This window comes from Budorcas taxicolor, chromosome X, assembly GCF_023091745.1.
Source record: "Budorcas taxicolor isolate Tak-1 chromosome X, Takin1.1, whole genome shotgun sequence".
Taxonomy (NCBI): Eukaryota; Metazoa; Chordata; class Mammalia; order Artiodactyla; family Bovidae; genus Budorcas; species Budorcas taxicolor.
The window spans coordinates 120,507,310-120,533,972 of NC_068935.1; positions in this window are offsets into that span (position 1 = coordinate 120,507,310).

Here is a 26,663-nt window from a genome sequence, read left to right on the forward strand (position 1 = left end):
ATTCAATATCCTATAATTAACTGTAATAGAAAAAATGTATGTGTGTGTACATATACTGAATAGTTTCACTGTACACCTGAAAATTAACTATACTTCAGTTTAAAAAAAACTGTAAAAAATGAAAACTGAAGCTTTATATGCATGAAACACAAATTCCTCCAGCCCTTGGTAACCACCCTTCTACTTTCTGTTCCTATGATTTTGACTACTTTAGATACTTCTTATAAGTGCAATGATACAGTATTTGTCCTCTTACGATTGGCTTCTTTTGCTTAGTATAACATCCTCAAGGTTTACCCATGTTGTAGCATGTGACAGGACTTAAAGCTGTTGGGAGAAGGCAATGGCACCCCACTCCAGTACTCTTGCCTGGAAAATCCCATGGATGGAGGAGCCTGGAAGGCTGCAGTCCATGGGGTCGCGAAGAGTCAGACATGGCTGAGCAACTTCAGTTTCACTTTTCACTTTCATGCATTGGAGAAGGAAATGGCAACCCACTCTGGTGTTCTTGCCTGGAGAATCCCAGGGACGGGGGAGCCTGGTGGGTTGCCGTCTATGGGGTCGCAGAGTCAGACATGACTGACCTGACTTAGCAGCAATACACACACACACACACACACACCACTTTCTTTATGCATTTATCTGTCAGTGGCCTTTAGGGTGGATTACTTTCACCTCTTTGCTACTGTGCATAATGCTATGATGAATGCTATCTCTTGGAGATCCTGCTTTGAATTCTTTTGAATATGTACTGAAAAGTGGGGTTCGTGGGTCAGATGATAGTTTTTATTTTTATTTTTTGAGGATCCTCCATACCATTTTCCATAACAGTTGCACCATTTCACACTCTCATCAACAGTGCATAAAGGTTCCAACTCTCTGCTTCCTCATCAGTGCACTCTCTTTTCTGTTCTTTGGGTAACAGTTGCTGTGTTCAGTCACTCAGTCGTCTCCGACTGTTTGCGACCCCATGGATAACAGGTAACAGTACCTTGCTATTACAGTACACGTGGCTGTTTCCTAGAGTACAGTACGAATGTTCCTGCAGTGCATTTGTTTCCTAGAGCTGCTGTGACAAATAGTCACAAATTGAATGGCTTACAATAACAGAAACTTATTCTCTCCTACTCCTGGAGGTTGGAAGTCCAAAATCAAGGTGTCAGCAGGGCTGGTTCCCTCTAAAGGCTCTGAGGGAAGAGCTGTTCCATGCCGCTCTTCTAGTCTCTGGTGGCTGCCAACGACCCTTGGCATTCCTTGGCTTATGAGAGGATGACTCTAATCTCTCTCGACCTCCAGATTGAAACAGCCAGCTTTTCTGTGGCTTTTCTTTTTCTGTCTTTTTTAAGGACACTGTCATCAAATGAAGGGCCCACCCAATCGGATGGGTAAAAACAGTGCAACCCACTACAGTTGTCACTACTAGACTAAGCTCCACGAGACCAAGATCTATGTCTTGTTCATATTTCAGTTCAGTTCAGTCGCTCAGTCGTGTCTGACTCTTTGCGACCCCATGGACTGCAGCACGCCAGGCCTCCCTGTCCAGCACCAACTCCCGGAGCCTACTCAAACTCATGTCCGTCGAGTCGGTGATGCCATCCAACCATCTCATCCTCTGTCGTCCCCTTCTCCTCCTGCCTTCAATCTTTCCCAGCATCAGGGTCTTTTCCAGTGAGTCGGTTCTTCGCATCAGGTGGCCAAAGGATTGGAATTTCAGCTTCAGCATCAGTTCTTCCAATGAATATTCAGGACTGATTTACTTTAGGATTGACAGGTTGGGACTCTCAAGAGTCTTCTCCAACACCACAGTTCAAAAGCATCAATTGTTCGGCACTCAGCTTTCTTCACAGTCCAACTCTCACATCCATACATGACCACTGGAAAAACCATAGCTTTGACTAGATGGATCTTAGTCAGCAAAATAATGTCTCTGTTTTTTAATATGCTGTCTAGGTTGGTCATAGCTTTTCTGCCAAGGAGCAAGCATCTTTTAATTTCATAGCTCCAGTCACCATCTACAATGATTTTGGAGCCTCCAAAATAAAGTTTGTCACTGTTTCCACTGTTTCCCCATCTATTTGCCATGCAGTGATGGGACCGGATGCCATGACCTTAGTTTTCTGAATGTTGAGATTTAAGCCACCTTTTTCACTCCTCTCTTTCCCCCAAATGCCTAGTACAGTGCCTTGAACACAGAAAAGACTCAGAAATTCCCTGGAAGTCCAGTGGTTAGGACTTGGCACTTTCACTGCTGGGGCCAAGATTCAATCCCTGGTCAGAGAACTAAGATTTCACAAGCTGCAGAATACAGTCAAAAGAAACCCCCCCAAAAAACACAGAAAGGGCTCTGTATGTCTACTGAGTTTATAGGTGAACAGACTGATGGTTGGTCAGATGATGGATATTGTCCAACCCACTGACTGGATTGACACACGATGCAGTCAGAATTGGGAAGTGCACATTAGAGTTTTACATTCCCCATAGAAACTTCATAATCGCTCTAGGCAGGACTTTAAAATACAGTGCACAGAACTCAATGAAAAAACCACTCATCTTCACAGCCATGTAGCTTACATAAAAAACTTCTCCCAACCTTTGCAAACAGATCCCAGATGAAGGCTGCGTGGCCTTGGGAGATGAAGGTAAACTTGCTGAGACAACCAAGTTGCACAATGAGAGTCCATAGCCCCCCATAGTTTCTGTGGGTTCTCAGCTCTCTACTGCATGGCCCTGATTTGTTGTTCCTGTGTGTGTTCTTGATTCCCTTCCTTGCCAAAGGTCAGACCCTTCACCAGATGCTGCCCAAGAGTCCCAACTTGCCGCCCGCCACAAGCATTTTGTACATTTAGATCTCCACTGAGGATCTGTGTGGGGGCACAGATCTGGTACCCTCCCCCCAGTCTTCGGCCATAATGCTCACTCCACTCTCTCCGGGACTCACTTGTCCCTTTCCCCTCTGGTTCAAAACACAAATTACTTTCCTTGTCATGTGCCAGGCCCTTCTGTAGCTCTGTTCACACTTCTGGCCCTAAGGCCATCTCAGCTTCTACTTGAAACAGGCTTATTTTTAAAAGTTAAGGGAGGTTAGGCATGCCAGAGAAAAGAGAAGGACAAAGGTCGGGGAGAGAAGAAAGGAAGGAAGGAGGGAGGGAGAGAAGGAAGGAAGGGAGAAAGACAAAAGAGGAAAGAAGAAAAGAACTTCTCAGAATTCTCATATGGGCTATTAAAATAATTGTATTTTCTCTTCTTGTATTTTATAAATATTAATAATAACTTAAAGTGGGAAGTTCTCTGAGTAGGGAGGGAAACTGAACAATGGCCTTTGGTCCATTTGCTGTAGACTCTCCCAAATCTTGGCCTTCTTACCGGAGTGAAGCAATCCTCTTCTCAAGTTTACATTTGATTATAATTGCAACCGTCATGATGATTAAGTCTCTCCCTTTGTCACCGTCTTTTCTTGGCATCATTTCGTTGGCTCAGCTTGCATGCTATAGACCTCAGATGGATCACAGAGAATCTGTGCTTTTTAACTGTGGCAAAACCATAGGCAGCATTCTGTTTATTCCCAGAATCAGTTCCAAAACAGCTGTTTAATGTTCATCCTTGGTTTTGTCATCTTATTTCAGGGAATGTTAACAGCAGCATCTTCTGTTTTTAATTCCCCTGAAGAAAAAGAAAATTGTGCGCTGTGTGTAGGTGCTAGTTAATGACTTATTTCCTCTCATTTCCTTAATCAGGAAATTTCATAGCTCAGCAGCGGCGGGGTTCCCATGAATGTGGCTCTGACCTGAGCCACACTGTGAAACACTCCACCATGAAAACAGCTTGCTCTGCAAGCCTCTGACTGTTCCAAGCTGAGACCGACCAGAAGCTTCCATTTGACACAGTGGTAAGGAAAGCTTGTCAGTTTTTCATGGGTAGTGATGGTTCCATCTCTTAATAGAATCAATCAGCCAAACATTAAGTCGTCCATCAAATGGTAATTTGGACACAAACTGCCTGGCGTGTTTTACTTTGGGGAGATTTCCTTCTGAAAAATGACTGTTGAATAATGGACACACTTAATATCTTGTAGTATGAAAAAACACTCGGGAAAATCAAGACAAATTGTGCCCAGTCTGGGTGCAAGATATCGCTTAGTAGAGAATCACTGCTTGAAGGCTAACAACTTATGAAAATGGTCATTTCTAAATGTCGTCAGCCATGTTTAAACTGCTTTTTGCTAAAATGGTTCTTCATGCTGTTGCTATATTAGAATTACCTGAGGACAGCTTTCCAAAAAAAATATTGGTAACTGACCCTACCTTCAAAGACTATGAATCACTGATCTCAAGTGAAACCTGGGCAGTGATCCTTTTTTTTAAACTTTATTAATTTTTAATTGAAGGATAATTACAATATTGTATTGGCTTCTGCATACATCAACATGGAGATTCCTTTAAAAACTAAAAATAGAACTACCTTATGATCCAGCAGTCCCACTCCTGGGCATAAATTTAAAGGAAACCACATTCTGAAAAGATACATGTTCACTGCAGCATTATTAACAACAGCCAAGACATGGAAGCAACCTAGATGTCCATCGACAGAGGAATGGAGAAAGATGCGGTACACATACACAGTGGCGGTTTAGTCATTAAGTCCTGTCTGACTCTTGCAACCCCATGGACTGTAGCTCTCCAGGCTCCTCTGTCCATGAGATTCTCCAGGCAAGAATACTGGAGTGGGTTGCCATTTCCTTCTCCAGGGGATCTTCCTGACCCAGGAATTGAACCCAGGCCTCCTGCATTGCAGGCAGATTCTCTCCCAACTGAGCTATAAGGGAAGCCCCAGTGGAATATTACTGAGCCATAAAAAGAATGACATAATGTCACTTGCAGTAACCTGGATGGACCTAAAGATTATCATACTTGGTGAAGTAGGTCAGAGAAAGGCAAATATCAAATGATATTACTCATATGTGGAATCTAATTTTTAAAAATGATACAAACGAACTTACTCAAAAAACAGACTTACAGACTTCAGAAATAAACTTCTGGTTACCAAAGGAGAACTGTGGGAAGGAGGGATAAATGGAGAGCTTGAGCACACACACACACTGCTATATGTAAGACAGATAACAAACAAGGACCCAATGTACAGCACAGGGGACTCTACTCAGTATTCTGTGATAACCTATATGAGAAAAGAATCTAAAAAAGAATGAATATATGTATCACTGAATCACTTTGCTGTATACCTGAAACTAACACAACACTGTGAATCAACTATACTCCAATAAAATTAAAATCAAAATAAATAAAGTGATCTCTAATGTGTAGCCAACTGGCAGCACTGCTTTCTGCAAATCACAACTACAAACAACCTTTGAAACCTCTATATTGTGTATGGGGGACACACAGTGTGACTACGCATTTTGCAATAAGTCAACTTGGTATGTAATGACCTGTCTGTGAAATAGAATTTGTTTTCTTTCTATCAGAGATAAATTAGCCTGTGACAATTAGTCACTGGCAAACCTCAGACTCCCTTCTGTTCCCTCTCTCCTTTTAAGCCTAATTTTCATTCCATACTATCTTTCAGAGACAAGACACCTGCAAGGCCCAGTTCAGTTGGCCACAATGTGAGCCCTACAAGGAAACTCTTCATATCACCATTTGCCAAAGTAGTCTTTGTCCAGGATCCATTTCAGGAAATGGCCCGAAATCCAACCTCTTATTAAGCCGATAACTTGGGCTCCACCTTGATCTTCTCCTTTCCCTCGGCCTTCACGTCAAATCCCTTGCACCTTCCTCACATTCAATCAGCTCAGCCTTCAAACAGAAGTCACAAACGTGCACTGCTCACCATCGCCGGGGCCACCTGCCTGCTCCAACTATTACCACCTCCCACCCTGACTGCAAACGCCTCCTGCCTCCTGCTTTCACCCCATTCAAGCCATTCTGAGCCCAGCAGCCAGAGTAATCCATCATGTGGTGATTTAGAAGCCATTTTCCCACTGGAAGCCTTTCAATAGTTGCTCACTTCAAGTGGAAGAAGATCCAAACGCCTCATCTTGGCCTCCAAGATCCGGCTGCTGCTGCTGTGTCTCACCCAGACTTGCCCCCCTCTTCCTCTCTCCCCCTCCCTTTCCCCCCTCTCTCCCCACCTCTCTACCCCCCAACTCCCTCAGCAGCATCCAATTGCATAGGTTGCTGCCTATTCCTGGACCATAAGACATGCTCCCTGGGCACCTTGCCTGGGTGGCCCTCTTACCCTGCTGCTCTTCTTTTACATTCCCCTCTTCAAAAAGGCCCTCCTTGATGATTTTATCTCTGTCACAGCACCCCATTTCTTTCCCTTCTCATGAGTATTTAATTTACCTGTTTGTTTTCCATCTTCCCCCATGGGAACTGAAGCTTCATGGGGAAAAGGACTTTCTTTTATTCGCAGTTGTATCCTCAAAACCTAACAGCATACCTGGCATGTGGTAGTTCAGTTCAGTTCACTTCAGTTGCTCAGGCGTGTTCGACTCTTTGCGACCCCATGGACGGCAGGCCTCCCTGTCCATCACCAACTCCTGGAGCTTACTCAAACTCATGTCCATCGAGTTGGTGATGCCATCCAACCATCTCATCCTCTGTCGTCCCCTTCTCCTCCTAACTTCAATCTTTCCCAGCATCAGGGTCTTTTCAAATGAGTCGGTTCTTCGCATCAGGTGGCCAAAGGATTGGAGTTTCAGTCTCAACATCAGTCCTTCCAATTAATATTCAGGACTGATTTCTTTTAGGATTGACAGGTTGGATCTCCTTGCAGTCCAAGGGACTCTCAAGAGTCTTCTCCAACACCACAGTTCTAAAGCATCAATTCTTCTGCACTCAGCTTTCTTTATGGTCCAACTCTCACATCCATACATGACTATTGGAAAAACCATAGCTTTGACTAGATGGACCTTTGTTGGCAAAGTAATGTCTCTCCTTTTTAATATTTTGTCTGGGTTGGTCGTAACTTTTCCTCCAAGGAGCAAGCGTCTTTTAATTTCATGGCTGCAGTCACGATCTGCAGTGATTTTGGAGCCCCCAAAAATAAAGTGTCTCACTGTTTTCATTGTTTCCCCACTTATTTGCCATGAAGTGATGGGACCGGATGCCATGATGCTAGTTTTCTGAATGGTGAGATTTAAGCCAACTTTTTCACTCTCCTCTTTTACTTTCATCAAGAGGCTCTTTAGTTCCTCTTCACTTTCTGCCATTAAGGTGGTGTCATCTACCTATCTGAGGTGATTGATATTTCTCCTGGCAATCTTGATTCCAGCGTGTACTTCATCCAGTCCAGTGTTTCTCATGATGTACTCTGCATAGAAGTTAAATAAGCAGGGTGACAATATACAGCCTTGATGTACTCCTTTCCTGATTTGGAACCAGTCTGTTAATCCATGTTCAGTTATAACTGTTGCTTCTTGACCTGCATACAGATTTTTCAGGAGGCAGGTCATGTGGTCTGGTATTCCCATCTCTTTAAGAATTTTCCACAGTTTATTGTGATCTATACAGTCAAAGGCTTTAGGGTAGTCAATAAAGCAAAAGTGGGTGTTTTTCTGGAACTCTCTTGCTTTTTCAATGATTCAGCGGATGTTGGCAATTTAATCTCTGGTTGCTCTGCCTTTTCTAAATCCAGCTTGAACATCTGGAAGTTCACAATGGTGTGCTCACTCACCTAGTGCCAGACATCCTGGAATGTAAAGTCAAGTGGGCCTTAGGAAGCATCACTATGAACAAAGCCAGTGGAGGTGATGGAATTCCAGTGGAGCTATTTCAAATCCTGAAAGATGATGCTGTGAAAGTGTTGTACTCAATATGCCAGCAAATTTGGAAAACTCAGAAGTGGCCACAGGACTGGAAAAGGTCAGTTTTCATTCCAATCCCACAGAAAAACAATGCCAAAGAATGCTCAAACTGCCACACAATTGCACTCATCTCACACACTAGTAAAGTAATGCTCAAAATTCTCAAAGCCAGGCTTCAGCAGTACGTGAACCAAGAACTTCCAGATGTTCAAGCTGGTTTTAGAAAAGGCAGAGGAACCAGGGATCAAATTGCCAACATCTGCTGGATCACTGAAAAAGCAAGAGAGTTCCAGAAAAATATCTAATTCTGCTTTATTGACTATGCCAAAGCCTTTGACTGTGTGGATCACAACAAACTGGGGAAAATTCTTGGAGATGGGAATACCAGAGCACCTGACCTGCCTCTTGAGAAATCTGTATGCAGGTCAGGAAGCAACAGTTAGAACTGGACATGGAACAACAGACTGGTTCCAAATAGGAAAAGGAATACGTCAAGGTTGTATATTGTCACCCTGCTTATTTAAGTTATATGCAGAGTACATCATGAGAAATGCTGGGCTGGAAGAAGCACAAGCTGGAATCAAGATTACCAGGAGAAATATCAATAACCTCAGATATGCAGATGACACCACCCTTATGGCAGAAAGTGAAGAGGAACTAAAGAGCCTCTTGATGAAAGTGAAAGAGGAGAGTGAAAAAGTTGGTTTAAAATGCAACATTCAGAAAACTAACATTATGGCATCTGGTCCCATCACTTCATGGCAGGTAGATGGGGAAACAGTGGCTGACTTTATTTTTCTGGGCTCCAAAATCACTGCAGATGGTGATTGCAGCCATGAAATTAAAAGACACTTACTCCTTGGAAGGAAACTTATGACCAACCTAGATAGCATATTCAAAAGCAGAGACATTACTTTGCCAACAAAGGTCCGTCTAGTCAGGGCTATGGTTTTTCCAGTAGTCATGTATGGATGTGAGAGTTGGACTGTGAAGAAAGCTGAGTGCCGAAGAATTGATGCTTTTGAACTGTGGTGTTGGAGAGGACTCTTGAGAGTCCCTTGGACTGCCAGGAGATCCAACCAGTCCATTCTAAAGGAGATCAGTCCTGGGTGTTCACTGGAAGGAATGATGCTGAAGCTGAAACTCCAATACTTTGGCCACCTCATGCGAAGAGTTGACTCATTGGAGAAGACCCTGATGCTGGGAGGGGTTGGGGGCAGGAGGAGAAGGGGACGACAGAGGATGAGATGGCTGGATGGCATCACGGACTCGATGGACATGGGTTTGAGTAAACTCCGGGAGTTGGTGATGGACAGGGAGGCCTGGCGTGCTGCGATTCATGGGGTCGCAAAGAGTCGGACACGACTGAGCGACTGAACTGAACTGAATTCACAGAGAGATAATCTACATGTCTGCATGATTCAGGGTTCACTGCAGGTTTTGAGAAAAGGAAAGTCAGCTTTTACTTAATGTGTCCACTATGTCCATTAGCTATTGTTGACACATGTATCACCCAAGTCATTCTTATAACATGCATCACAGAGAGCTCTGGCTGTAAGCACAGAAACCAACCAAAGCCAACTGAACCAAAACAAGAATCCACTTTAAGGCTGCTGGTGTGCCTCATGGAACCTAAGTGGGGATTAGAAAGGGACTAAAATCAAGGAACTCAATTTCTTTGAAAGCTGGGGATATCTCTCCCCATTCTTTCTTCCCTGTTTTGCTCTGTACACCAATTTCTTTCTTCCTTCTCTGCAGATCAGCTTTCTGCACACTTGCTATTCACAGTTTCTGAGCTTTTATATCTCTGCTGTCCTAGAATCCAAATGGAACTCAAGTCTCACAGAATTGAACCTTCAACTTTCCTGAGAAAGAGATTCTGATTGCCCTCGGTAAGGTGCTTAGCCTCGGACAATTATCTGCAGCCAATGAGACAGGAAGGCACGTACAAACACTTCCTCTAAGTGGACCATGTTGAAAAATGGTGATGAGGGTGAGGAAGTTTGGAGAGATAATTCCTGGCGACGTGAGGAATCACTGATTTTGCTAAGTGGACACCTCAAAATATATCCACTAGAAACTCCAATTAGTTGCTGGGACATGGCTGTTCTCACCCGCTCCTGGCTGTCTTTCCTGTTTGCTCTCTGTGACTAGTTTACCTCTGGACAATCCAGGCTTTGGGCTGATTTGTTTAGTTCCTGGAAGTTGCCAGGCATTGAACTGTGCCTGTATAGGAGAAAAAGAAGAGAAAAAGAGAAGCACTTTTATGTCACAGAAAGAGGGGAATTAGATCAAGGAAAGAATAAGTGTATTTTAAGCATCAAGGCATGACAAAGGATTTCTAAGAAGAGAACTGGATTAAGAAAAGAATAAGTACATATTAAGTGTGAAAGCTTGATGGATTATTTTAAGTTGTTGCCTTTGAGTCATTTTTTTTTTTCAAACCAAATGACTCAGCCACTAAGAGATTCTTCTGTTGTATGATCAATCTTACTTTATTGCTAATAGTGCAAGTTCAAATGACGTATTCCTGATTAAATGCTGTAATATATCTATATTTTCCATATATGAAAAACATACCTATATGATGAAGCAGGCTGTCTCTCCATAAAGTCCTTAGGTTCACTTTATGAAGTATCATCTTCCAACACTGATGCTTGAGTCTATAAAAGAGACCCGTCAATATATCTGGATGAAAAATAAGTAGTTGAATTTGTGTATAGGAACAATGTCATGCAAGATAGAATGTCATGCAAGATAGAATGTCATGCAAGATAGAATGTCATGCAAGACAGAATGATAAGACATATTTAGGAAAAAGTCTTCCTTAAAGGCCATATGGTACATTGGTCAACATTCTGGCTTTGTGGCCTAGTGATTCAAATCTTGGTTTCTGTTTCTTTACTAGCTGTGTGATCTTCAACAAAATATTTAACTTAACATAAAATAGAGGTAGTAATAGCATTTGGGTGATGTTTACTTGAAATAATGGATTGTATCAGTTAGAGATTGTGCTAAACCACAAAAACAGAATCCCTGACTAAACAGTAGCTTCAACAGACCAGGGGATTAGTTTTTCTCACTCACCAAGAAGCCCAGAGGAAGGTAGTCAGTCACTGGCCTTGGTTAAGGGGTTCAAAAATTTCAGAGCTGAGGTCTTCGCAGCTCCCATGACTTTTCTCTCTTTATCCCAAAATGGCTGCTGCAGCCTCAGCCATCACATCCATATTCCTAAATAGGAAAAAGGAGAGAATGTTAGTGATTGAATCAAGACAGCAAAAACTTTCCCAGATGTTTAAGTTAGGGAAGGCTAACAGCTTTAACAAACAAATCCCCACTCATTAGGAGCACAGTGGATTAGCACAATAGAAGTTTACTTCTCACTTCTGCCAACATCAACTGATAGCAGAGGGCAGGAGTTGTAGGGATAGGATGGGATGCAGCTCTGCTCAGTACAATCATGTAAGGACCAATTTAGAGTATGAGGCTTCTGGGCTTATATTAGGCATGAATATCCCACCAGCAGGCAAGGAAAAAGAGAATATGGGGAATTGTATAAGAAGGTTTATGGATCAGATTGAGAATCGAGGTACTATATTTTTATGCACATTTGATTAGCCAGACTTCAGTCACGTGGGTCCACACAAATGTAAGGGGAACCAGAAAATAAAGTCCCTAAGTGGACAATGCCTCCTAGCAACATCTCTCTGTCACGGAAAGGGAGCATGAATCTTTAGGGACACAGCTGTCTCTGTCACATTGGAGATCCATAGCCATTTCTACAGAAATGTTATTGCCTAGAACTATGGCATCTGATCACCCCTGCCTGTAATACAGGCTGGGAAATGTAATTCTCAGCCGGATATCACTGCAACCCTAGCGAGCTTAGGTTCCTCTTAGTGAGGAAGAAGATACTGTGTAGGCAGCTAGCAGTGCCTGCCACTGGAGAGCCCAGTGCTTGGTACTCAGTAAATATTCAGTAAATGCTAGCCACTGTCACTATAGATGGTAGTTTTCTTAGGGAAAGATAGCCTATCTGACATAGCTGTCTCTCCTTTTGGAAGTTACTTATTCGGCATCCTGGTTGATTGATTGCTGAGGCTGGAATGAGAAGATTTGGGTTTAAAACCTGGTTTGAGCCCTTCCCATCATCTCTGAACCTCAGTTTCTTTCTCCAAAAAGTGGGAAGGGTTCAACCTGCCTCTCTAGTTTGTTGTGTGGATGAATTGAGGCAATGAGCCTGAATGGGCTGAAAGCACTATTATACACATCTTAAATATACAATATTCAAACTAAAAGTCAAGTGGAAGCAACCCACATGCCCATTGCATTGCTTTCCTAGGGTGGCTGTAATGAATCCCACCAACTGTGCAGCTTAAAACACAGAGACAGTCTCTCAAGAGAGGTATTGGCAGGGCCAGCCTCCCTCTGAAGTCTCCAGGGGAGAATCGGTCCTTGGCTCCTCCAGCTTTTGAGGGTGGCTGGCAAGACGAAGTTCCTCGGCTTTCAGCTCCATCACTCCAGTCTCTGCGTCTTGTCAGCACATGGCCGCCTCCCTGTGTGTCTCTTCTCCTCTTGTAAAGACACTGTTTAACGGCCCACCTACTCCCACATGACCTCATTTTAACCAGTTGTATCTGCCATGATCCTATTTTCAAATAAGGTCACATTCTGCAGTACCAGGGGTTAAGACTTCAACATATCATTTTGGGGAGCAACACAACTCAACCCATAATGTTTGTCAAATGATGAACGGAAAAATAAAATCTGATATAACCATATACTGGAATCTTATTCAGCAATAAAAAGGAATGAACTACTGACACATGCTACAATGTGGATGAACCTGAAAACATTAAGCTAGGGACTTGCCTAGTGGTCCAGGGGTTAAGACTTCGTGCTCTAAATGCTGGGGGCCAGGGTTCAAACCCTGGTCAGGGAACTAAGATCCCACATGTTGCGTGGTGTGGCCAAATAAATAAAATTACAAAAAAAATTATTCTAAGAGAAAGAAGCCAGACATAAAAGGTCACATATTGTATCATTTCATGTAGACAAAATATTCAGTATAAGCAAATCTATATAGACAGAAAGTAGATTAGTGATTGCTTAGGGCTGTGATAGTGGGTACTGGGGAGTTACTGCCAATAGGTACAGGGTTCCTTTTCAAGGGGGACAAAAATATTCTCAAATTGACTGTGGTGAGAGATGTGCAAAGAAAATGAGCAAAGGCAGTCATCAAAAAATAATAATAATAATAATGCCATTTGCAGCAACATGGATGGACCCAGAGATTCTCAGACTAAGTGAAGTAAGTCAGAAAGAGAAAGACAAATACCATGTGTTATCTCTTATATGTGGAATCTAAAATATGACACAAATGAACCCATCTACAAAACAAAAACAGACTCACAGATATAGAGAACAGGCTTGTGGTTGCCAAGGGGGATGGAGGAGGGGAGGGAAGGAATGGGAGTTTAGGATCAGCAGAGGCAAACTACTTTTTTTGAGGCAAACTATTACATATAGGATGGATAAACAATAAGGTCCTACTGTATAGCCCAGTGAATGAACTATATTCAATACCCTGTGACAAACCATAATGGAAAAGAATATGAAAAAGTATATATATATATATATATATATATATATATATATATATAAACTGAGTCCCTGCTGTACAGAAGAAATTAACAAAACAGTGTAAATTAACTATACTTCAATAAAGTTTACAAAAAACAGTATGAGCAAATGAAATTCTGCCATTTTAAATAGGTTTACACCTCTAACCTTCAATAAATTACATTTCCAGGGTCATGAAAGAACCTATGCATCTCATCGTATAAATGCTGCTAGAAAGCTTAAAGGAATCCTGTGCTGGGAAAGAATAAAAGACTTTCAGGCCCTCCCTCCAGCACCCTTTCCCAAATTCCTCATGGGAGGAGGAGACATGGCTGACCTAGAGGGCCAGGGAGAACTGGCAGTCACTGTTGTCTTCATTCACACTCTTTGCCCAGCATCTGGAAGTCCCTCATTAAGAATGCAATGACTGTAAAAAAAAAAAAAAAAAAAAGAATACAATTACTTCCTTGATCTACAGTCAGGATATCACCGTGTATCTTGGCTTAGCTCAATTTTGAGCCCTCTGTCATCACTGGCTGGAGTAACCCCACTGTTTTCTCTTCCCTCATTCCTTAAAGCTAAATTTACATTTAAGCATTCTCATTCTCTTCCCAGGTCAACTTTGACACACAATTCAAGGCCCTGTTCTTAAAATTTTCACAAAATTATCCCTGCAATGTCACCACAGGATATGAAAACTTGGGATATCTATGACCACCAGATTGTTATTTAAACTTACATTTTTATTTCTATTTCCCACAGCATCTAAACAGTTCAACTCCACTTAATCTTGCAAAGAAAAAAGGGACAGAATCTCATTTTTATAGACAGAAAAGGCAGCTGAGAGCTGCTGTTTTGATCTTGCATACTGTCACATGCCTGGCCCAGGGCTGGGGGCTGTCTGGGATCCAAAAAGATGAATAAGACCCATAATCTGCTCTTAAGAATCTCTGAAACTTGTGGATAAGTGTGAGTGAAACGGAAAGAACTTGTGCCCCTAAGCTTTGTGACTCAACTGCCTGCAAAACTCCCCCGCCTTACCTATGTCCCTCTCTTGGTCTGGAATGATTTCTCCACTTTCTCGTGTACATTGTTCCAAAGAAAGTTTCTCTGGCTCTCTTCTCTCTTCACCTTTCAGTAATACTTCTTTTGGGGGTAAGTCTTTCCTGCCCCCACCTCAGCCCCCAAATCAAGCAGGCCATTTCTTCTGTTTCCAGCTGCCCTAGGGCTAAATACAAATGTCTGTTACATTAAGAGGAAGAAAATGGAACTGAAAGAAAGTCTGCCTAATTTGTAAAATAAAAATGAGTTTCGATCTCAGTAGATTATGTATTATTTGTGTAAGAACTGGGTTTACATCGATCATCTTTTCCGTGGCAGTCAAGTGTGGAATGTGGTGAAGTTTAGAAATGTAATTGTGTAGACATAAAAAATTGCATCTCTATAACCATCATTGGGACACTTTCCTCAAGATGTTATTTCAGTGTCCTTTGGAGCAATAACGATATCAATTGAGAATGTTAAGAGAAGCAACTTAAATGTTATGGCTCATTTACTTCTGGGAAGGCTACTATGCTCCAGAGTAAGACTATTGCTCACGACATAAGGTACTCCCAGAGAGGCTGGAAACACTTCAAGACCATTAAAATAAAATGCCAGTCATTCCTGCTGTTCAAATATTCGTCAACTTCTAATTTAAGGCACCAACACCTAAGAATGTAATTGTGTTATTCTCTCTGAGAGCTGGAATCTATCTAAGCCAAATGCTTGGGAATTATGGACTACTGGGGCTATAGGAGTCCAGAAGACAAATGAGGTGGATAAAACATGGTTTTTTTGCACTAGCACGTTCAACATTAGAACTCTGTTACCATTTGTGTTAAAATGCATTCAAAGATGAAAAGTGCCTGAAGTGACTTTCCTCAGCTGAATTGAAGAAGAGGTTGGGGAAATGCTTAAACCACCTCGGGATCTCAACTCAGAAATTTGAGAGAGAGAGAGAGAAAGTCACACACCTGTGCTCAGAATTATTTTCTACACTACATTTTCTCTACAGTTAATGGTCCACTTTTGAATCAGAATGTTGTCATCTTGATAAAACTGTCCCCTCTACCTGACACCCCCCTCTCTCCGCCGCCACCCTGTAACTAAAAATTCTTTCCCTGATGAGCAAGTGGACCACAGTCTGAAAAGACACGTTGGATCAGAAAAGGGCAATTTTACAAGCCAATGCTGCAAAAGGTGATGCTTCCCCATCACATGGGGGAAATTATTTCTGTTTAACGCCTACTACCTTAGGAGGAGAAACTTAACATTCATGGACCCCATTGGCATATCAGGGCTTTGCCTGGGACACCATGCCAATTCAAACTGTCATAGTACAAGGAAGGAAAAAAAGCCTAAATCAGCTTCTATTCTTTAATAGAAAGCAATACTGTAGTTTAAATTAGCAAGGCGCTGCTGAACCACTATTTAAAATGCGTTTGCACTGACATCCCAAGAAAGGTTTTTTTTTTTCCTTGTTTAATTGTACTGTCAGTGTGGAACGCTTTCACTTAAAACCATTCTGAGTTAGACCTTTTAATAGAAAGTGACAATTTAAATTGTGATGATAGCAGCGTAAATGGTGCTTAAATTCATGACTAAACTGATGTCGCAGCTGGCTCCAGACCAGTTTGTTAAAGCTGCAGAAAAGGTGTTGGGGGAAGGGCAGAAAGTAACTCAATGGTGAATCATTCATTCCTTTTATACTCATGGTAATAACATTAGCTGTGATAAAGTTGTCTTGTTCCCAATGGATGTAATAATGTACATTTCTACTGAATTCCACATTATTCCACTCAAATGTTGCCCTGATTAACACCTATTACAGAGGAATTGCTCCACTCACAGGCACTTACCTCTCTGCAGTTACTCTGTTTTCTTGCCGTCACTCCAATGGTCCAAAGACAGGAGCTGTGGCTCCCATTTGCTGGCTGGAGCCCGGAAGTGTAAGTGCCAGATTTACCTATCGCATTCTTTTCTCTGCCAAAAATCAGTCAGATTCTCCTGGTAGCCCATGGAAATGCCTCTCACTGGCTTTCCAGGAGCACTGTCCCCAGAGCTGAAGGTGCTATGTGAGATGAGGTCAATTCTGCTTGAGTGGTGCTATTGGTCAAACTTGACTGGTTTATCCAAACCAATTGGTTTGCCAAGCCAGTGAGGCAGTAGTGCATCTGTGAACCTGGAAAGGCACTCGTAAGTGGGTTACGGTTGACTTTGGACCATGGGGGACAGTGGGAGGGATGGTGACAGGGGCTGGGAAGGATGGACAAGGAACTGAAAAGCCTGAGGGACTGAGGCCCACTCAGAGTCATCTTCAGTTTGCTTGGTTCTGAAACACATCACCTTAGAAGTAAATTAATCATCTCGTTTTTCTTTTAGGCACAACAAGTGAACTAGATTATTCTAGAATCACCATTTTAAAATATGCTGCACATTCTTCCTTGTGAGAAGACTCTTGAGAGTCCCTTGGACAGGAAGGAGATCAAATCAGTCAATCTCGAAGGAAATCAACCCTGAATATTCACTGGAAGGACTGATGATGAAGCTGAAGCTGAACCTCCAATACTTTGGCCACCTGATGTGAAGAGCCAACTCATTGGAAAAGACCCTGATGCTGGGAAAGATTGTAGGCAGGAAGAGGAGACAGAGGATGAGATGGTTGGATGGCATCATCAACTCAATGGACATGAGTTTGAGCAAACTCTGGGAGATGGTGAAGGACAGGGAAGCCTGGTGTGCTGCAGTCCATGGGGTCACAAAGGCTCGGGGCATGACTTAGTGACCACACAACAACAACAACAACAACATTCCTCTTTATTAGGTAAAAATTACCTCAAACAATTAAGTGTTGTAATTGGGTTCACAGTACTGGGAATGACTCTATAGTCTTCAAATTTTCCTTAAAATAGTCATTACAATCTCTGAAATTTGAAGTGACTATAGTAATCATTTGGGGCATAATATTAGAGTCTTAGTTTTGGCATCTGGGGAGGGGTTACGGAGAGACCATGGAAACCATACACAGATTTTTTCATAGTTGGCATTACTAAGGAGAGTTCATTTCTTTCATTAGAATTTCAAAGGACGTTGCAAACCAAAAAATAGTTCAGAACCATTCATTCAATCTCACCTTACTGAAAACCAGAAAACGGAGGCCCAGAGAGGTAGATGATTTCCCCAGATCACACTGCTAATTCTTGGCTGGTTTACAGAATCCTGGTCTCTGATTCCCAGTCCAAAACTGCCTTTTTAATTTTTCTACAAATCTTCCTTTTGCAAAACAATGGATACTGCGATGCTGTGCTTTTCTGAAAGCCACTCTCCTGGCAAATTCAACTTTCTGGAACACAAGTGTTTCTGGCTGAGGCAAAAGAGGCCCCAGAGCCACTGAAATTTTTGTCAAGACATTTCATGCACCATGAGGGGGCCATGAGAGATCACTGAACAAAGATTTATTGACTTCAATGCTTATCAAGGCTTTTGAAAACAAAATTCTGACAAATTGTGTTATCCAGTTTCACAGAAAATAGCAGAGCATGAGCTGGAAGAGGACTGTAGAAGGCAAAAATATAGATTGAGAATTGTGATATATTTGTTTGTAGTCTGCCAATAAAAGGCAACAAGGACATCTACTGTCGAAGAGCAAAGACTCCAAGCCGTCAAGCAGACAGCAAATGAGTTCTCACACTGTCTTGTCTGTGAACACACAGTTGGGCAGAGTATGTTTTAGAAAACTCTTCATTTAAAGGGTTAAAATGTATGCCATATGATGAAAACATATGTCTACACAAAAACTTGTACATGAATGCCCATAGCAGCACCATTCAGAATAGCCAGGAGCTAGAAACAGTTCCACTGTCTATCAACAGATGACTGTGATCTATCCATACAATGGAACAATATTTGAACATAAAAAGGAAGGAAGCAATGATGCATAGCACAATGTGAAGGAAGTTTCAAAATATTATGTGGAGTGAAAAAAAAAAACAACCACAAAGGACTACATATTGCATGATTTCATTTAACTGAAATATCCAGAATAGGCAAATCTACTGAGACACAAATATTAGTTGCTTAGGATGAAAGATAAATAAGCAGGGTGACAACATGCAGCCTTGACATACTCCTTTCCCGATTTGGAACCAGTCTGTTGGTCCATGTCCAGTTCTAACTGTTGCTTCCTGACCTGCATACAGATTTCTCAGGAGGCAGGTCAGGTGGTCTGGTATTTACATCTCTAAGAATTTTCCACAGTTTGTTGTGATCTACACAGTCAAAAGCTTTGGTATACTCAATAAAGCAGAAGTAGATGTTTTTCTGGAACTCTCTTGCTTTTTCTATGATCCAACGGATGTTGGCAGTTTGATCTCTGGTTCCTCTGCCTTTTCTAAATCCAGCTAGAACATCTGGAAGTCCATGGTTCATGTACTGTTGAAGCCTGGCTTGGAGAATTCTGAGCATTACTTTACTAGTGTGTGGGATGAGTGCAACTGTGCAATAGTTTGAACATTTGGCACTGCCTTTCTTTGGGATTGGAATGAAAACTGACCTTTTCCAGTGCTGTGGCCACTGCTGAGTTTTCCAAATTTGCTGGCATATTGAGTGCAGCACTTTCACAGCATCATCTTTTAGGATTTGAAATAGCTCAACTGGAATTCCATCACCTCCACTAGCTTTGTTCATAGTGATGCTTCCTAAGGCCCACTTGACTTCGCACTCCAGGATGTCTGGCTCTAGTCCAGTGATCATACCATCATGGTTATTTGGGTCATGAAGATCTTTTTTGTACAGTTCTTCTTGTATTCTTGCCACCTCTTCTTAATATCTTCTGCTTCTGTTGCTGCTGCTGCTAAGTTGCTTCAGTTGTGTCCGACTCTGTGCAACTCCATAGACGGCAGCCCACCAGGCTCCCCCGTCCCTGGGATTCTCCAGGCAAGAACACTGGAGTGGGTTGCCATTTCCTTCTCCAATGCATGAAAGTGAAAAGTGAAAGTGAATTCACTCGGTCGTGTCCGACTCTTAACGACCCCATGGACCGCAGCCCACCAGGCTCCTCCGTCCATGAGATTCTCCAGGCAAGAGTACTGGAGTGGGGTGCCACTGCCTTCTCCGTCTGCTTCTGTTAGGTCCATACCATTTCTGTCCTTTATCAAGCCCATCTTTACAGGAAATGTTCCCTTGGTATCTCTAATCTTCTTGAAGAGAGATCTCTAGTCTTTCCCATTCTATTGTTTTCCTCTATTTCTTTGCACTGATCACTGAGGAAGGCTTTCTTGTCTCTCCTTGCTATTCTTTGGAACTCTGCATTCAGATGCGTGTATCTTTCCTTTTCTCCTTTGCCTTTAGCTTCTCTTCTTTTCTCAGCTATTTGTAAGGCCTCCTCAGACAACCATTTTGCCTTTTTGCATTCATTTTTCTTGGGGATGGTCTTGATCACTGCCTCCTGTACAACGTCATGAACCTCTGTCCATAGTTCTTCAGGCACTCTATCAGATTTAATCCCTTGAATCTATTTGTCACTTCCACTGCATAATCATAAGGGATTTGATTCAGGTCATCATCATGCAAAATGCCTTGCAGGATGAAGCACAAGCTGGAATCAAGAGTGCCAGAAGAAATGTCAATAACCTCAGATATGCAGATGACATCACCCTTATGGCAGAAAGTGAAGAGGAACTAAAGAGCCTCTTGATGAAAGTGAAAGAGGAGAGTGAAAAAGCTGGCTTAAAACTCAACATTAATAAAACTAACATCATGGCTTCTGGTCCCATCACTTCATAGAAAATAGATGGGGAAACAGTGACAGACTTTATTTTGGGGGCTCCAAAATCACTGCAGATGGTGATTGCAGCCATGAAATTAAAAGACTTGCTCCGTGGAAAAGTTATGACCAACCTAGACAGCATATTAAAAAATAAAAATTACTTTGCCGACAAAGGTCCGTCTAGTCAAAACTATGGTATTTCCAGTTGTCATGTATGGATGTGAGGATTGGACCATAAAGAAAGCTAAGTGCCAAAGAATTGATGCTTTTGAACTGTGATGTTGGAGAAGACTCTTGAGAGTCCCTTGGACTGCAAGGAGAGCCAATCTGTCAATCCTAAAAGAAATCAGTCCTGAATATTCATTGGAAGGACTGATGCTGAGGCTGAAACTCCAATCCTTTGGTCACGTGATGCAAAGAACTGACTCATTTGAAAAGACCCTGATGCTGGGAAAGATTGAAGGCAGGAGGAGAAGGGGACGACAGAGGATGAGATGGTTGGATGGCATCACCGACTTGATGGACATGAGCTTGTGCAAGCTCCGGGAGTTGGTGATGGACAGGGAAGCCTGGCGTGCTACAGTCCATGGCGTCACAAAGAGTCGGACATGACTGAGCAACTGAACTGAACTGTGGTCTGGGAAGGAAGGATGGGGGGGAATAACTAAAGGATACAGGGTTTCTTTTTAAGGTAATTCCAATGTTCTAAAATTGACTTGTAGTGATGGTTGCACCTATCTGTGAATATATTAAAAACCACTGAATTATGTACACTTTAAATGGGTGAATTGTACACTGTGTGAATTCTATCTCAATAAAGTGGCCATTTTTTAAGTGTACAAATGAATGCTTAAAGCCTACATTTTAACTCTGTGGAAAATTGATCTTCTCTTTCGAGCCAAATTCTGAACCATCCCTGGTCTTAGAGAAGGGGTCACACCAGGTTCTTAGTGGTGTCTGCTTTTGTTATAGTAAGAAAGGCTGCAGCAAAATCTGTGGGAGAGCACAGAATGTCAGAGGATATATCAAGGGAGGGAGGAAAGAGAGTAGTTAGGACAAAAATTTATAGATATATGTTTATACTATATATAATATTATACGTGTGTGTGTATATATATATGTCACAATGTTCTATAAGAGGATAAGCTTGGGGTTTGGGCTCAGTCAACTAGTTCCCGTAGTAACCTTTAGGAAGATAATTCTCAAAACAGGGAGGGGGAGGCTATGTGACAGAAATAAGCTTACCTTTTTGAAAGGCTGTGTCTTGTTGGAGGAAACCAACTGCTGATGTCCAGGAAAAGGAAGTCATCAGCCTCTTGTGTTTCAGGGTCAAAGAGTGAAGTTGCCTGGTGGGGTGGGGATGGGGGCATGCAGAAGACATGAAGGTCTTAAGAGAGGGTATGAGAGGGGACAGCCCCTCCATTGTCTTTGGGGACATACGAGGAGCCCTCTGGTGCCGTGGCGATCCTCGGGACTGGAAAGAGGGCAAGCATTCTGAGTTGCACTAAGCAAGAGCTGCTGGGCCAGCCTGGGCCCAGCACTTCTAGGGCCTCCAGGCGCTGGAAAGGATTAACTGGTGTGGCTATGGGATGGGACACTAAGAACTGTAACCTCTGGAAGCCTGTACCAGGAGCCCATCACCCAGGGAGTGCAGCACGCTGGCCCGGAGGAGCAACGGCACTGGCCAGTGACCCGGAAGACGGGTGTTCTCTGCGGCGCCTGGAGGGAGCAAGGGCAGCACCAGGCAGCAGCCAGCTGGAATCTTTCGTTCGGACTGTGTGAGGCTGTGTTCTCAGACCGCCCAGAGGGCCGTGGAGAAGCCTGCGAGGCTAATGCTGGATTTCCTGTCCACCTGGCACAGAGGCTCCTGCATCTCTCTCGACTGAATTTGCAAAAAAATAAAAGAGATGCAGCATGCTTATATGCTAAACTTTGTGGAGAAGCTCATGCTGGTTACAATGAGAATAGCAAGCCTTAGAAGCTGAACAGAATTTTGAATTGATGGACTTTTTCACAAGCATCATCGCATATGGCCCTCATCCAAGTCCTGAGAGAATGTAGCTGGTTGATGTTATTCTCCCCATTATCAGATGAAGAAATTGAGGCTTAGTGAATTGCCCAATATCACATCATTAGTAAGTGCCAAAGCTCTGATATCAGTTATTTTGACCCCTATTTCACTGGGCCTTGGGTAACACCATGATGCCTCTTGAAACAAAAAGAATACATAGGCCTGCCCCCACACACACAAAAAACTTCTGACTTCTCCTGGCTCTGGCCTAAAAGGAATGATCAGAGTCCAGAGCTACATTCTGAAATAACCTCAGTCTGGCCCCAGCTGCTTCTCTTGCTTCAGTCTAGCACACTTGCTCAAAGAAAACCTCCCTCCATGCAGCTGGCCTCTCCAGACTAAGTCTGGCCAGGCCCACCCAGATCATACGTACCCTGACTCAATCCTGCCACCTCCACTTGCGACACCAAGCTGCTCTGTCAAAGTCTGCTGAGAAGGGAGCTTTGGGGGGGAAACTTTCAGAATGTGTGTGAGAGAGAGAGAGTCATACAAATAAATACCCAGGAAAGAGAAATACAGGTAGAGTGAGAAGCAAGTTGCAAGGCCTTGAAGTGAAGCATGGCAAGCACGCTGCTGGAGTGAACAAGGAGAGGAGGAATGGAGGAGATTAGAACCCTAGCGGGCAGAGCACGTGCGGCCTAGTAGGTCTTCCTAAGGACTTGGGTGTTATTTTGAATAAAATGGAGGCGGGGTTCAACAAAGGAAGGACCTGATCTGACTGGGGTTTTCATGAGATTACTGGCTGCTGTGTTGAGAATGCAGGTGGATAAGGACAGAAGCGAAGAGCCCACCTGGGAGTCTGTTTCAATAATCCAGGTGAGAGATGCTCGGGGCTGGGTTCAGCATGGTGGCAGTTAGGGGAGGGACAAAGGTCAACAAGAAGCAGCTGAATTCTGGATACAGTTTGAAGATGGGACCAAGAAGATTTGCTGGGTTGGGAGAAAAAGAAATCAAGAATGACACTGACATTTGGGGCTTTGAACTAGGAGAGCTACCACTAACTGAGGGGGTGAAGTTTGCAGGAGTAGCTTGGAGTGGGGTTGGTATATATATCAAAGACTCTTATTTGGGACAGATAATGGGGATGCCTAACACATATCAAAGTGGAGAGACCATGTGGGCAGCTGGATATACGGGTCTGGAGTTTGGGAGTGAGGTCCAAGCTGGAGACAGAAATTGGAGAGTTATCAGCATGTAGGTGGTATTTAAGGCCCAGAGGCATTAAATAAGATCACTCAGAAAGTGAGAGTGGACACAAAAGAGGTCCAAGGATTGAACTACCTGGCACTTCAGCATTTGGAAGTTGGGAAGATGAAGAGAAAGCAGCAAACAGGATGAGAGAGTGATCAAAAAGAAAAGACAATAAATGTCCACCAACAGATGATTGGATAAAGATGTGGAACATATGTATTACACAGTGGGATACCAGTCATAAGAATGAAATAATGCCCTTTTCAGCAACACGGATGGACCTAGAGATTATTGTACTAGGTGAAGTAAGTCAGACAGAGAAAGACATATAATGTCACTTATACATGGAATCTAGAAAAATGATACGACTGAACTTATTTACAAAACAGAAAAGACTCACAGACATAGAAGACAAATTTATGATTACCAAAGTGGGGAGGAATAAATTAAGAGTTTGGGATTAGCAGAGACACACTGTGTGTGTTAGTTGCTCAGTTGTGTCTGACTCTTTGCAATCCCATGGATTGTAGCCTGCCAGGGTCCTCTGTCCATGGAATTCTCCAGGCAAGAACTGTGGAGTGGGGTGCCATTCCCTTCTCCAGGGGATCTTCCTGACCCAGGGATCAAACCTGGGTCTCCTGCATTACAGGCAGATTCTTTACTGTCTGAGCCACCAGGAATACACACTGCTATATCTAAAATAGATGAACAACAAGGACCTACTGTACAGCAAAGAGAACTATATTCAATAACCTATAATAGAAAAGAATCTGAAAAAGAATATATAAAAACTGAATCACTTTTCTGCAACACAACACTGTAAATCAACTATACTTCAATAAAAATTTGTTTGGAAAAAAAAAAAGAGAAGACATAAGAGGTGACTGGGGTATTGCGGGAACCAAGGAAGCAAGTGTTTCGAGAAAGTGACCATCCTGTCAAGTGCTGCTGCTGAGGACTGAGGCGTGACCACTGGGCTCAGCCACCTGGGGTCATTTGTGACCAGGGTAGTTCTGGTAGAGAGATGGGGACAAAACGTGACTGGGTGGGCTCGTGTGAGAAAAGTAACAGAAAAACTGGAGATAATGGACAGAAGCAACTCTACTACTTAATACAGAAGGAATAACAGTCCAGTAAATAGAGGGAAATTGGCAATGCAGTAGAGAGGAGTACTGCAGCAGCCAAGACCTTGGGAGGAGATGGATCCAGTGTACAAGCGGAGGGAGCGCTCTTGGCTGAGAGCATCAACAAGTCATCCATCTCACTGGGGAGGAAGTACAGTATACGGGGCCAGATGCAGTGGGGAGGGTGGCTCTGGTGCTGGGAACTCATGGAAATTTTACTTCTTTCTGTGTTCTTAGTGAAGTAGGAAGTGAGGTGAAGCTCAGGGGAGAGAGTAAAACTAGGGAGAGGAGAGGTTGAAAGTTTGAGAGGAGAGAGCTTTTGAAAAATACAGTGGTGAATTTTGCTTGAATTTCTATGAGGTGGAGGACAAGCTCTTTCTTCAGTAGTTAGGGCACAAGACACGCAAAGCCTGGAATGAGCTAACCCAGACTTAGGTGCGTAGTAAGATCCATGTTTACAGAAGTAGGGGAAGTGGGGGTGCAAAGGACTCCAAGATGCCTACTGAGGGACAGGAGGCACCCCATCCTCTCCATCGGGTGGCAACTGAGGCCACCAGTCATTCACCGTGTTGGCCAGTGCAGGACCCCAGTGTGAGGTCTGTCGGTGCCTCCGGAAAGCAACAGAGGAAGAGCCTTCCCTCCACTTCGCTCCCTTCAAATGGAAGACAGGATGGAGGGGGTCAAGCAGGAACCCCCCACCTCGGAGTGGCCACCCTACTCCTCTGTTAACACTGGGTGGCCGTGGCAGTGAGGTGAGCTGGGGACTGCTATGAAGAAGGAGAGAAGAAATCTGTTTTGACTCTTCTACACTCCAAGGAGCTCCATGCAAAGGCAACGTTTCTCAATCATGGTCCCCAGACCAGCAGTGTCAGCTTCTCCTGGAATATTGTTAGAAATGCAAACTCTTGGGCCACGTGTGAAACCTACTACATCAGAGCATTTAAGGGAAGGGCCCAGCAAGCTGTGTTTGAAGCAGGTCATTTTCTGATGCCAATGGAAGTTTGAAAAACACCGCTTGAAGGCAGCCTGGAAAAGTTTCTATCTGCTCCTATCCAGTAGTGCCACCTATTGGGCAAGCTCTCCAGATGCTGAGCGGTTAATACAAACCCTGGGGAATTTCCTTTTATTTTTCTATAGTTAAACAACTTTACAAACCCAAAACAAAAGGCAACCTTCTCATGACTCTTCGCATTATGCAAACACTAACTTTACATGGCTGTAATGAATATATCGAGACTCTTATATTTTGGTTTCCTCCATAAAACATTTTGTACCCACTTTCCATGTATTAGCCCAACAGAACACAAAGTCATTATTTTTATTGTAAAATTCCATTAGAACAAAATTACACAGTCACAGTGACTACATTTTTCAAAGTAAACTGGACACATGGTCTGACCGAATATAAACAAACAGAGACAAATATGGCCTAATATTTAGAATTACTACCATCCCAGGAAATTGTAGAATTTGTTATATTACAAATCAGTCCATTGTTCCACAGTTTTATTTTTTGATTGATTAATTTATTTAGCTGTGCCAGGTCTTAGTTGCAGCATGCGGGATCTTTGATCTTTGTGTGGCATGTGGAAGCTGACTTGTAGCATGTGGGATCTAGTGTCCTGATCAGGGATCAAATCTGGGCCTCCTGCGCTGCGAGTGCAGAGTCTTAGCTCTGGACCACCAGGGAAGTCCCGTTCCATGGTTTTAGATGTCTGCGCTATTTTCAGTTTTCAGCAGTTAAAAATAATAAAGCTGTAAGGACCTTTGTATAATAAACTGCAGTTTTCACAAGTTATTTCTTTAGTATTAAAAAAATCTCTAAAGTAAAACTTCCGGCCCAAAGGTCTGATAATATCACAGCATTATTTAAAATAAGTTCACAACAACAACAAAAAACATAAAAATAATCCAAATGTATTATCAAAAGAATCGGGAAGTTACGGTAGAGTCATCATGGGTGTTATTCTGCAGCCATCATCAATCATATTTACAGCAAGATTTAAAACAACATATTATCAGGGA